This window comes from Phacochoerus africanus, chromosome 9 (assembly GCF_016906955.1).
Source record: "Phacochoerus africanus isolate WHEZ1 chromosome 9, ROS_Pafr_v1, whole genome shotgun sequence".
In the NCBI taxonomy this organism is placed as follows: domain Eukaryota; kingdom Metazoa; phylum Chordata; class Mammalia; order Artiodactyla; family Suidae; genus Phacochoerus; species Phacochoerus africanus.
This window is the reverse complement of record NC_062552.1, coordinates 65,915,486-65,929,066: the sequence shown is the minus strand read 5'-3', so window position 1 is coordinate 65,929,066 and position 13,581 is coordinate 65,915,486. Positions and strand designations below refer to the sequence as shown.

At 38.1% G+C, this 13,581-nt stretch overlaps 1 protein-coding gene across 3 annotated transcripts in view; it reads left to right on the top strand.

The window, feature by feature from the left end:
- Nucleotides 1–13,581, top strand: part of PRORP (protein only RNase P catalytic subunit) — a 141,261-nt gene that overhangs the window by 54,980 nt on the left and 72,700 nt on the right. The gene's annotated exons all lie outside the window — the stretch shown is intronic.

The following is a 13,581-nucleotide window of genomic DNA, read 5'->3' as shown; positions in this document are numbered from 1 at the left end:
GAAGTTCCCTTGCAGTGTAGTGGATTAAGGGTCTGTTGTTGCTGCAGGTGTGGTGAAGGTCCCAACCTCAGCATGGGTTCGATCCCTGGCCCAGTAACTTCCACATGCTGTGGGTGTGGCCAAAAAAATTTTTTTTTTTAATTAACGTTAGCAACAGTTGATATGACAGGTAATTGTTATTACCCAGCTCTTCAGAGCACTATTATCTTGTGGCAGTGCCCTGGTATTATATTTGGGAAACCTAACCTCGGAGACTCATCTTAGAGGTGCCACCTGAATAGTATTTCATAGAGTTTTAAATAGCTTTAAAGTAGCATTTTAGTTTAAAAGTTAAGAATGGGGATTCTGGAGCCAGACTCTTGACATTCAGTTTGCCACTTTTAATTGCTTTCATAGTTTGAGCAAGTTACTTAATGTCTCTATGCCTTAGTTTCCCAATCTGTAAAATAGTACCTATCTCTTAAAGAGTTAAGGAGAATACTTGGCATATACCAAGTATTTAATAGGGGTAACTATTGCTATGATTGCTATTTAGATTAACTTTCCATCCTGCTGTGTAACACTGGAAAATAACACTGGAAACTGTATCTAGTCACTTATAATGGAGCATGGTAATGTGAGAAAAAAGAATGTATACATGTATGTGTGACTGGGTCACCTTGTGGTACAGTAGAAAATTGACAGAACACTGTAAACCAGCTCTAATGGAAAAAATAAAAATCATTATAAAAAAGTTAACTTTCCAAGTGGAACGACAATTCTTGCTTGCAGCCAACCCCTATTTAGCAATTTCAGATTTTCTCCTGTCATGTCATCCATGTCAATGGAGTTAAAATACAAATCTCTGCCTTAGTATTAGACTAAATATTAGTGTTAGACTCTAGGTCAGGTACTCAAATAATACTTGATTGAGAATTAGAGTTCCCATTGTGGTTTAACAGGTTAAGAACCTGACTAGTATCCATGATATGCCGGTTTGACCCCTGGCCTCCCTCAGTGGGTTAAGGACCCAGCATTGCAATGAGCTGTAGTGTAGGTTGCAGACATGGCTTGGATCCAGTGTTGCTGTGGCTGTGGTGTAGGCTGGCAGCTGCAGCTCTTATTTGACCCCTAGCCTGGGAACTTCCATATGCCGCTGGTGCAGCCCTGAAAAGAAAAAAAAAAAAAAAAAGAGAATTGAAACCATCCGTGCCATCACAAACTTAAGTAAAATTTTAAACATGATTTTAAGAAATGTTGTTTTCTAATGATTATAAAAGTAATGCATGATTATTGTAGAAAGTTTGAAAATTACAGAAAAGAAAATAATATAAAATGTTAACATTCGGCAATAATCACTGTCAATGTTTTACTTCCTAGTATTTTTCTATGTTTTGAGCTACAATGGTATAAATAACTATATATTTCTATTTTAATTTAGTTGTTGAGAGCTCTCAATAAAAGTGAAATTATCAAAGGAGTAGGAAAAATCATATTCTTTTTAAAATATTTGAGATGGGAGGACCTTTGAAGCATACATAAAATTTTAAAAATTTTCTTTCACATTGAGTATATATTACTTTAAAATTTAAAAAATCACCATCAGGAAAGGAAAAAAGTAAAAAGGCATTCTTGGTAGATATTTTAAAATAACGGTATTTTTTGAACACACCACAATTTTTTAATCATTTCCCTGTTGGTGGGCCTATTAGATTGTTTCTCATTTTTCGCCATGGTACATAATGCTCGGAAGAAGATCTTGGTGCATGTTTCAGATGATGTCCAGGGAATAGATACCCAGAAATAGAACTCTTGAGTCAAAGGGTATGGATATTTTTAAAAGTTTCACTATTTATTGCCAGATTGCTTTTGGAAATGATTGTAGCCATGTATACTCCCACCAACAGTGTATAAAAGTGCCCAAGTAGAACGCATTTCTTCCAGGTTGCTTATTACATGATTGCTTCAACTAGTTACATTTGTGCCATGAATCTCCTAAGTGAAAAGAGCTGGACAGTTTTTACCCCAATTTTTTAGATCAAACATTTTTAAAATTTGTAAACAAAATTTAATAGCCCAGAAAAGAAAATAATTCTTTTATTTACTTTATTTCATTTTATTTTATTTTTGTCTTTTAGGGCCGCACCAGAGGCATGTGGAGGTTCCCAGGCTAGGGGTCTAATCGGAGCTGTAGTCACCGGCCTACACCAGAGCCACAGCAACACCAGATCCGAGCCGTGGCTGCGACCTACACCACAGCTCATGGCAACGCCGGATCCTTAACCCACTGAGCGAGGCCAGAGAATGAACCTGCATCCTCATGCATGCTAGTCGGGTTCGTTAACCACTGAGCCATAACAGAAACTCCAAGAAAATAATTCTTGACCATCTTATTTGTCCTCTTTCTTTTTCTCTCTCTTAATAGAGTTGCTTATAAGTGTGCATGAAGGAAAGATTAGGAAACCTAGTTCTTTGAACCTTGAATTTTTCATCTTTGTGTAAAGAAGTTTCCAGGCTTTTTCTGTGGAATAATGTACAGATTGTTTATATTCTTCCCATGAACTCTCTATAACATGTTCCAAATTCTTCTTGGTTCTTTTCCGTTAGTGGTTAATTATACATCTAGCATTGTTCTGTGTAAGTTCATAAATTAGAAAAGACCATTTTACATTCATTATTTAGGGAGTAGCACTTTGATCACATGTCTTGATCTCAGAGTCTGCAGCTTAGGGGTGATGGAAATTAAGGAGCTAAAAATAAATTCTAGGAGTTCCTATTGTAGTACAGCGGAAACAAATCCATCTAGGAACCATGAGGTTGCGGGTTCGATCCCTGTCTTCGCTCAGTGGGTTATGGATCTCACGTTGCTGTGAGCTGTGATGTAGATCACAGACACGGCTCGGATCCTGCATTGCTGTGGCTGTGGTGTAGGCCAGCAGCTGTAGCACTGATTCAGCCCCTAGCTTGGGAACCTCCATATGCCGCTGGTGTGGCCCTGAAAAGCAAAAATTAAAAAAAAATTTTTTTAATTAAAAAACAATAAAAAGTAAAAATAAGTTCTGATTGTGAATTTATTTTTTTCACTTTTCATATGCATCTCTTTATATTTGAGTTTTCTTCTGAAGCCAGAGTGTGTCTTATAGTTGATGTCAGTAGAAACTTGCTGGCCACCATGTAGAGCTGAGACTTGATTGGTGGTCGTTGTTGCCTGGGTATGTGCAGATTTAGTTGTACACAGCATTTGTCTGTTCATCCACTTATGATGTCAGGTGAGTTGTATTTCCATGCCCACACACTGTTTAATGTTAACCTTAATCTAAACTTGAAATATTTGCTGAGAGTATTCTAACAATGTAGTAAAGGTGATGGTGATTGACACATTTCTCGGAGTAAGGTACAGGATTTTAAAGCAAGGAGAGATTATTACAATTAATTTTTGCATTTTGAAAACTGTTACACAGGCTGCAAACTTATGTTTGCAAAAAGTTTCTTATAACATTCAAGTTAATTAAGTTACAGAATGGCATAATTCAGAAAGGCAGATAATCCCCCAGTATTCTTTGGTCTGTCTTTGCTGTTAGTCCTAAAACGATCCAAAAGTAAAGATGAGGAGTTCCCTGGTGGCCTAGCAGTTAAGGATGTGGCATTCTCACTGCTATGGCTCGGGTCACTGCCATGGTGAGGGTTTGATCCCTCACCCAGGAACTTCCGCATGCTGAGGGCATGGGGGAAAAAAATGATGAAAGCAGGGTCTCAGGAGAGTAGTATGTTACGTGGTATAGAGCTACTCTGGCCACCCATGATTCAGAAGAGCCTAAACTCAGGTGAAGATTTCTATTTAAGTGTTACTTTTGATTCTTAAAAATACAGTATGGAATTGTATGATTAATATATGATTTTGTCGGTTACTAAAAAAGAAAGCTTTTTTTTTTTTTTTTTTTGCCTAGAATTATTGCTAAATCAGTGGTTCACCTTGAGGTTTCTGGTGTCTTTTTTTTTTTTTTTTGGTCTTTTTAGGGCCACATCCGTGGCATGTGGAAGTTCCCAGGGTAGGGGTCAAATCAGAGGTGCAGCTTCCAGCCTACACCACAGCCACAGCATCACCAGATCCAAGCCACATCCAAGGCTACACTGCAGCTCACAGCAACAACCGGATCCTTAACCCACTGAGCGAGGCCAGGGATTGAACCCACATCCTCATGGATACTAGTCAGGTTCTTATCTCACTGAGCCACAGTGGGAACTCCCTTTTGGTGTCTTAATAATATTATAGAATATGCTGAATGAAACTGAAGATTGTAAACTCCTCAACTATAGGTTTCATTTTTGGCATGATTTAGGGTTTGATCAAGTAATATCTGTTATCTACATTAGATTTACATCTAAATTAGTATCTACATTAGTTTTCTTTTTCTTTCATTAAGGTTATAATTCATAAACCATAATAGTTAGCCTTTTAAAGTATGAAGTTCAGTGGTCCATTGGTTCCACATCTTCAGATACAAAGGGCCGACGGTCCCATGCCATTTTTATGTAAGGGACTAGAACATCCATGGGTTTTGGTATTTGCCAGGGATTCTGGAACCAAGCCCTATTGGATACTGAGGGACAACTACATACTGATGGAGTTTTGCAACCGTTACTGCTCTCTAATTCCAGAACATTTTTAGTTCCCTCAGGGTAACCCCATACCCATTAGTGGTTACCCCCAGTTCCTTCCTCCCCTTTAACCACTAATCTATTTCCTGTCTTCATGGATTTGCCTATTCTAGACATATTTTTTTGCTTAGCATGTTTCCAGATTTCATCCATATTGTAGCATGAATCAGTATTTCATTACTTTTTGTGGATGAATAATGTTCCCTTGTATGGATATGCCACATTTTATTTTTCTCTTCATTGGTTCATGGAGATTTAGATTATTTCTACATTTTGGCTATTAATAATGCTACTGTGACCACTTCATGGACAAGTTTGTGTGAACAGGTGTTCAGTTTTCTTGGGTATATACCTAGCAGTGGAATTTCCAAATCATGTGGTAACTGTCTATTTAACCTATTTAAGAATGTGCCAAACTTCCAAAGCAGCTCCACCATTTTATATTCCCATCAGCAGTATATAACAGTTACAATTTCTCCACATCCTCGATAACACTTATTATCAGTCTTTTTTAATTATAGCCATCCTAGTAGACTTGAAATAGAAGGTATGTCATTGTAGTTTTGATTTGCATTTCTTAATGACACATGATGTGAACATCTTTTTATATGCTTATTGGCCATTTGTATACCTTCTTTGGAGAAATGTCTCTTAAAATCCTTTGCTCATTTTTTTATAGGGTTACTTGTCTTTTTATTGTTGAGTTGTAATTTTTAAATATGTTTTGAGTATATACGTACACATACATACATCTATTTGGTAGCAAATTTTCAAAGAAGAAAGGTTTGGATTTGTATTAATTTTTAAGAAGAGGGAAGTGTTCTGAGTGACTGGTAAATTAATTATAAAGCCTCCATCCTGAGAAGGACAGTTAGAACATCTTAGCGGGAATTACACTGTAGAATCATTTACTGTTTATGGAGTGACCATTCCACACCAGATACTGTTTTTTTTGTTTTATTTTGTTTTGTTTGTCTTTTTGCCATTTTTCTTGGGCTGCTCCAGTGGCATATGGAGGTTCCCAGGCTAGGGGTTGAATTGGAGCTGCAGCTGCCGGCCTACGCCAGAGCCACAGCAACGCAGGATCCGAGCCATGTCTGCAACCTACACCACAGCTCACGGCAACGCCGGATCCTTAACCACTGAGCGAGGCCAGGGATCGAACTCAAAACCTCATGGTTCCTAGTCAGATTCGTTAACCACTGAGCCACCACGGGAACTCCCAGATACTGTTTTAAGATGTGAGAATGTGTCTGTAGGCCAATCTGCGAATGCTAGAACTGATTAAGCTAATGGTTATCTAAACAAGAAGTTCATAGTATATTTTGCATCCTTTTGGCTGTTAACAGTGATTCTTATGTTTGTGTATGACTCTTTTCTTAAAAATGTACTTGGAATGTCAGATTGAAGAATAATGTTTACCCAAGATACATGGGATACATTTTTTCTTCAAATAAAAAGAAGTTACAGAATGGTTTCGTAACATTGAATTCTCCAGAATATGTTGTAATTTGGGAGAAATAATGATAGATTAAAAAATGTCAGGTTTGAACTCTTGTGTAGCACTTCAGTCAGCCCTAATGTGGCACTTCGATTAACATCTCTTTCTCATTACCTGCTGCAGATAAAGTGTTTTGGATTTTCTTGAATTCGATTTCTTTTAATTATTATTTATTTATTTATTTTTTTGCTTTTTTTTTGGGGGGGGCACACCTGCGCCACATGGAGGTTCCCAGGCTAGGGGTGGAATCAGAGCTACAGCTGCTGGTCTACACCACAACCGCAGCAACACAGGATCCGAGCCGAGGCTGCAACCTACACCACAGCTCACTGCAACACTGGGATCCTTAACCCCCTGAGGGATCGAACCCGCATCCTCATGGATCCTTGTCGGGTTCATTAACAGCTGAGCCATGGAGGGAACTCCTTTTCTTTTAATTTAATAAGCTCTGTTTTTGGAGCAGCTGGCATTCCCCCAACAACATATTATTTTGGCTCTTACAAATACTTCTGAGTAAAAGCATTGCATAAATAATAAGGTAGAAATTAACTGCATCCATTTTTCTAAGCTTGAGTGAGTAATTTGCATCCTCCTAATTGTTCAAGCCCCAAACCAAGGATCATAGTTTAGCTTCAGCTACCCTTTTTCACTGGCCCCACCTCCAGGAGACTGACAGGTTTTAATGGTCATAATTCCCAAATATATCCTGTAATCCAATCACTTCTTTTTTCTCTCCGTTATTATCATTTCTCAGCTAACCTCCTAAGTGGGCTCCTTGCTTTTTCATCCCTGCCTCACTGACTTTACATAGTACTTGGAGTAAAATCAATTTCCTTATCATGGGTTGTAGTACCTTTGTCTGATCTTTACTCAGTTTTCAGCCTCCTCCCTAGTTTTTTTCCCTTTGCCTTTCACTGAATTACAGACTCACTAGAATGTTTCCTGTTCCTCAGGAAACACAATGTACCCACACTTTGTGCTTGTCTTAAGATCTTTGTACTTGATATTCCTTCAGCCTTTAATGTTCTCCCTTCTTCAAATGACTGGATCATTATCAGCACCTCAGAGATCTTCCCTGATTCTTCTAATGTAAGTAACTCTACTCTGCTCATTCAGCCTCTGCCTGTATTTCAGTTACGTCAACCTTATTTGTTTCTGTGGTGGATTCAAAATGGCCACAGCTTCTTTGCAGTTTCTCTCCTCAGAAGATGGAATCTGTTTCCCCGTCTCTTGAATCTGAGGATTCCTTATGACTTGCCCTGTGAATGTGGCAGAAGTGACATTGTGGGACTTCCAAGCAAGGGCTCCACAGGCCATGCAGCTATGCTGTCACTGTCTAGGAAGTTCATCTTATGAAAAAGCTCAGGTTAGTCTCCTTGAGGATGAGATGCCTTATGGAGAAAGATAAAGTGTACTCAGCCATCCCAACTAAGGCTCCACACATGTGAGTAAAGTCATCTGGGGCCGAGCACGTCCAGGCAACTTGCCAGCTAATTGTAAGCATGTGACTGAGCCTAGCCTATACCATGTGGAATAGAATAATGTCCAGCTGATCCCAACCCAAATTGCCAACACATAGAACTGTGAGAAAATAAGAGACGGTTTACCCAGTAATAGATAACTGATTTAATTCCTGCATAGCACTTAATATCTACAGTTTCCTATACATTTTTCTGTTTATTAGTGTCCCCCATTAGAATGTAACCGCCCTAAGACTGCAGATCTTGTGTTCCTTGCTTTGCTGTTATATCCTCAGCACTGAGAAAATGGCCTTGAACATAATAAGTGCTCAGTAGATACTTTGCGAATGAATGAAAGAATGAACACATGGATATGGTAATTCATATGATAAGAAATGACTTGTCTGCTTTCCATGGTTAACTGAAAGACTTCTTGAGCTTTACTCTTGGCAGCCTACTTCATGTGGTAGCTCTGTGACCTAGGCTAAGTTACTTAACCTCCTGGTTCCTATGTGATGATTAAATGAACTAATCCTTAAAAATTACCATTGCAGTGCCTGGCACATAGTCCAATGAATTTAAAATAAAAAGTAGATTTTAAAAATGCAACTCTGTGAGTGCATTTAGTTGTACATGGTCTTAACTTTGTAGAAATAAAAGCATAGTAGTTTTTTATGATATATTCACTCCTAATTTAAAGAGCAGACCATCTGCTCTTATAGTTTTTTCACTTTGATTCTTTTCAAAGAACCTTTTTGATGCTTAGAACCTAAACCTGAGTCTCTAAATAAATGGCTAAACTTCATTTAGTAAATTATTATTTAGTAGAGTAACTAAATAAGAAGTATACCAATAGTACAGAGAAAATGAAAAATAACTTTATTAGTCAGGCTAGGTAGGTAATGCTGCAGTAATAAACTCAGAATTTCATTGGCTTAAAACCAATTATTTTTCCTGCTTTATGTCCATTTTAGTCTGTGTCGTCATCATTCTCATTCCAGGACCCAGAAAAACTTTTTGAAATAATTCCAGTCACTGCGGCAGAAGGCAAAGGGAAAGTGGTGAAGTTCACACTGACTCCAAGCTTCTGCTCATATATGATACCAGCTGCTACAAGTTACATAGCTAAACCTGAGTTCAACAGGATAGATGGGGCAGTCCTACAAGGTGCTGGGAAGGGTTGACCACCACAGTGAAGTGGGTGATGTCTTGCTTGTTGTAATGGTCAAGTCCAGGAGGCAGAAATGAATTTCAACATATCAGTGCAAACTGTCTTTGCCTAGATTGTTTTTTTTCAATATCAGTTTCCTTCACTGTAGATTTATGTGGGAAGAACTCATGCTTTTATTGATCATTTTCCCTAGAATGATCAAGTAGGAATTACGAAGTCTCCGTAACTCATACTTCACACATACTTTCACAACTTTCATTTTCAGATGGATTTTTCTTTTGAGCCACCAAGTCATCACTAATAACTAGCAATGTGGGATTGCTTTGAGGGGACAGGAATGGCATACTAAGCTCTCACCCTGAAAACAAACGGATGTAAAGTAGAAAGCTTTTGGAGTTCCCGTCATGGCTCAGCAGTTAACAAACCCAACTAGCATCCATGAGAACGCGGGTTCGATCCCTGGCCTTGCTGTGAGCTGTGTTGTAGGTCGCAGCCATGGCTCAGATCTGGTGTTACTGGTGTAGGCCAGTGGCTGCAGCTCCAATTCAACCTCTGGCCTGGGAACCTCCATATGCCGCAGGTAAGGCCCTAAAAAGACAAAAGGACTTACAAAAAAAGAAAAAAAAAAAAGGCAGAAAGCTTCTTATCCTACATTTTCTCTCTTGTTACCCACTCACCACCCACCACCTCCCATCCTCCCCACACGCCTACCCATGTTTTTGTTCCTGGCTCCTTTTGCAGCTTTCATTTGGGGTTTTCAATTGTTCATAAGCTCCTCTAGTAGAGGGTGTATAGGGGGAAAAGTACATCATTTTAGTTAATCTTGCTTGCTGTTCAAAATGCTGTTCCCTGTTTTTGTAGATAACTGAGAATTGGTTAAAATGGCTTTCGCAGAAAGGAAATTTATAATGTAATTTAAAAGAATTATGGGCAGACATCAGCACTGAATGCTTTCATTCTTACAGCATGCTTGGGGCATTCAGTAGAAAGTAGTTTGGAAGAAACATTGCAGAATTTGTTTTGATTGCCATCTCTTAGTTGGTTTTACTACAGTGAGAGAAAAATGGAGGGAAGGGTGTTAGCCATTAAAAGTCATTTGTCAGTAGCTTTTACTTGGCAGTGAGTTCTCATTTTTTTCTGCCACCCAAGTTATTTTATTTCTTGCCTGTGATTTACATAACCTTTTGTTAATGTTTCAGTACCATAAGAGTCTAAAGTAAGATAAACTGTTCACTGTTTATATGTGTATATAATCCTGGGCATCTTTTTTTTTTTTTTGGCTCCAACTATAGAAATGTTTGGAGTTGGACACCATCTGTGCTTGAAATTATGTTTCAATAATGTTACAGGAAACTCCTGCCTATATTTGCAATGGCAAATGTGAGATTAAGTATTGTAGCGAAATTTTTATTTTACCTCTTTCACTTTTAATATTCTCCATATAATAGTTTCTCCTGCTTAAAGACTAGCTCTTAAGAGTTGGCTTTAGAGGTAGAAGGTCTTATTCCTGGCGTCTCAAATTTTGGGGGTAATGCTGCTTTTATTGCCTTTAAAGAAGGCTGCCCTCATGTCTGCTCTGAGATATTTGAGTAATTTTTTTCCTGTATTAAAATCTAGAATCAAAAGCTTGTCATTTTTCCCAGTTTACTTTCATAAACATTGCTGATTACCAGTGATTGGAAATAAGTGATTAGAGATTAACTAGGTAATAGTTTCTTTCTAATGGATTTTATTATTTATATAGTTAGTTAGTTATTTGCTTTTTAGGGCTGCACCCGTGGCATATGGAAGTTCCCACGCTAGGGGTCCAATCGGAGTTGTAGCTGCCAGTCTATACCACAGCCACAGCCACTCGGGAACAAGCTGCGTCTGCAACCTGCACCACAGCTCATGGCAGCTTACCCGAGTCTTCATGGGTACTAGTCAGGTTTGTTAATGCTGAGCCACAATGGGAACTCCCCGATGGATTTTAAAAAGTGGTTTTTCAGTGTTTTTAAGGCTAAGGATTACAGAAACAATTATTAGTACCATTAATACAATTACTTCTGGGTTAAATTCTAATCCAGAAGAGGACTTCACTTTTTACTCTACACAATTATATATAAGTACTTAGTTTCTTAAAACAAAACAAAGCAAAACAAAAAAACCCACATATTTTAAAAGATAAAATGTAAAATTATTAAACTTAAACCATTTCTATTTCTCCTGTATTTTAGAATATTGATTCTCAAATTTTAATGTTCATCAGCGTCACCTGGAGGGCTTGCTAAAACAGGATTTCTGGCCCTACACCCAGAGTTCCTGATTCAGAAGGTCTGGGGTGGGGCCGAGAATTTGCATTTCTAAAAAGTTCCTGCTGATGCTGCTGGTTTGGGGACCACATTTTGAGCACCACTGTTACATAAAAACAGTTTCTCAGAAGTGCACGTGTACTCTTTTACAAAAACAAGCAATTTTAGGAGTCAAATACTCAAAATTATTAGAAGTCTAAATGATTCCTAGATTAGGAATCTATTTTTTTAAACTAAATATAGGAAACTCATTTTAAGGTACTGAAACCTGGTCCTAAGAATAATATACTTCTTCCACTTTCAAAATAGAAGTTTGTCAGGTTTCCATCACCAACAGTTATGTTGTCAAGCAGACTAAGTTACCTAGAGTATAATTTTTTCAAAACCATGTTAAATAGCCCCGAAAGAATATATTAATTGAGAAAACCTGGGACTGAAAGTATCTATGGAATATCAAACCAGTGGAATTGTATGTTTCTCTCTAGGGCATCTGAAATAATCACCGAAATAAGTCACTGGTAGTATGTAATCATAAGCCTGAAAATTAAAAAAAAAAAAAATGCATGGAAGTCATAAACTTGGACTATGAGTCTTAGGCAACTAATCTAGTAGCGGCATTTAAACCCTATTTCATTGGGGTTTAGGAAGAGCTGATAAGAGGTCTCTAATATATAAGCTTATATTACATGGCAGGGGCAGGAATGTCGACCTAATGTTGACTCCCTATTTTTCTTAATTACTCAATGAATTTTATTACGTTTATAGTTGTACAATGATCATCACAACCCAATTTTATAGCATTTCCATCCCAAACCCCTAGCCCATCCTCCTGCCCCCCATTCTGTCTCCTTTGGGAACCTTATGTTTTTCAAAGTCTGTGTTGACTCCTTATTTTCAAAATAGTTACATCTTGCTAGTCAAGGGTAACAAGTGAGTTAAGGAAATACATAGGCATTAGTGGGTGGTACCAATCCAGAGTTCACTAAAGAACACAAAAAATGGTTCTGGGGGCTTTTTCTTACTATTTACCTTTCATGACATAGTAAGTCAGGGAAGTCACATTGCCCCAGAGCAAATAATGCCAAACGGTATCTTAGAACAGTATTGCTAGCAACATTGCGTTGCCAAGCTCCCATATCTGTTTTCTCTCTGGCAAAACCTTAATGGCAAGTTGATTCTTCTCTTGATGTGTCACTGATAATGTTTATGTGGTAATTATTTGGGGTGTGGTAAGATTGTCTTCGTGAATCATTATTATGTGTACTTTGCTTCTATGACAGTATTTTAAAACATGCTTCTCAGGAATGTGGTTGGTAGAGTGAAAATATAATACTCACTATAACCAAAAATTTTAAAAAATATTTAAGTCTGGGAGTTCCCGTCGTGGCGCAGTGGTTAACGAATCCGACTAGGAACCATGAGGTTGCGGGTTCAGTCCCTGCCCTTGCTCAGTGGGTTAACGATCCGGCGTTGCCCGTGAGCTGTGGTGTAGGTTGCAGACGCAGCTCGGATCCCGCGTTGCTGTGGCTCTGGCATACGCTGGCAGCTACAGCTCCGATTCAACCCCTAGCCTGGGAACCTCCATATGCTGCGGGAGCGGCCCAAGAAATAGCAAAAAGACAAAAAAAAAAATTTAAGTCTGGTAAGCAGCAATTCCAGAATGAGTAATACATTCATTTAAACATCTTTTAAAGCTATATAAATTATTCTTAGCTAATTATTATTACAGTGGAACCACTTTATTCATCATTGATTTTGTGTTAAAATACTTATTTTAAGATAACAATTATTTCCCCTTTAAAATAATTTCTATTTCAGACTTTTCACTATTGTAAAGGCTGATTTTTCTCCCAAATACAATTAAGATCAATTCAGATCTTAGGTTTTATTGCAGTGTTTCATTTAGACATGTTTTTTTCCCTGGATAGTAGTACGTAGTTCCTCTAAGTATTCACCCCACCTCCAAAGTGGAGGTGACTTATTTATAGATTATTTCTGCTTCACTATGTTCTATAAGAGATATGAGATGGTTATAATAATGTACACAGTGCATAAAATGAAATAAACTTAAAATAAGTTAAAATAAGAAAAGAGCAAAAAGGGAAAATAAGTTTAGGGAAAGTAAGAGGTTTGGGGTTGGTACACAAAATTCACACCATGAAATGGTCTATTAATTTGGCAGTAAATTCTGTCAACAAACTTGAAGATGAAAACATGATCATTGATGAGCAGGGATTCATCCTTTTATCTGCCTGAACATCATTCATAAGCACCCCACAAAACCATTTATAAACATTTCCCTTTTCTTTTTTTTTGTTTTTTTGCCTTCTCTAGGGCTGTTCCCTCGGCATGTGGAGGCTTCCAGGCCAGGGGTCAAATTGGAGCTATAGCTACCGGCCTATGCCAGAGCCACAGCAACGTGGGATCCGAGCCATGTCTGCCACCTACACCACAGCTCGTGGCAACACTGGATCCTTAACCCACTGAGCAAGGCCAGGGATCGAACCTGCAACCTCATGG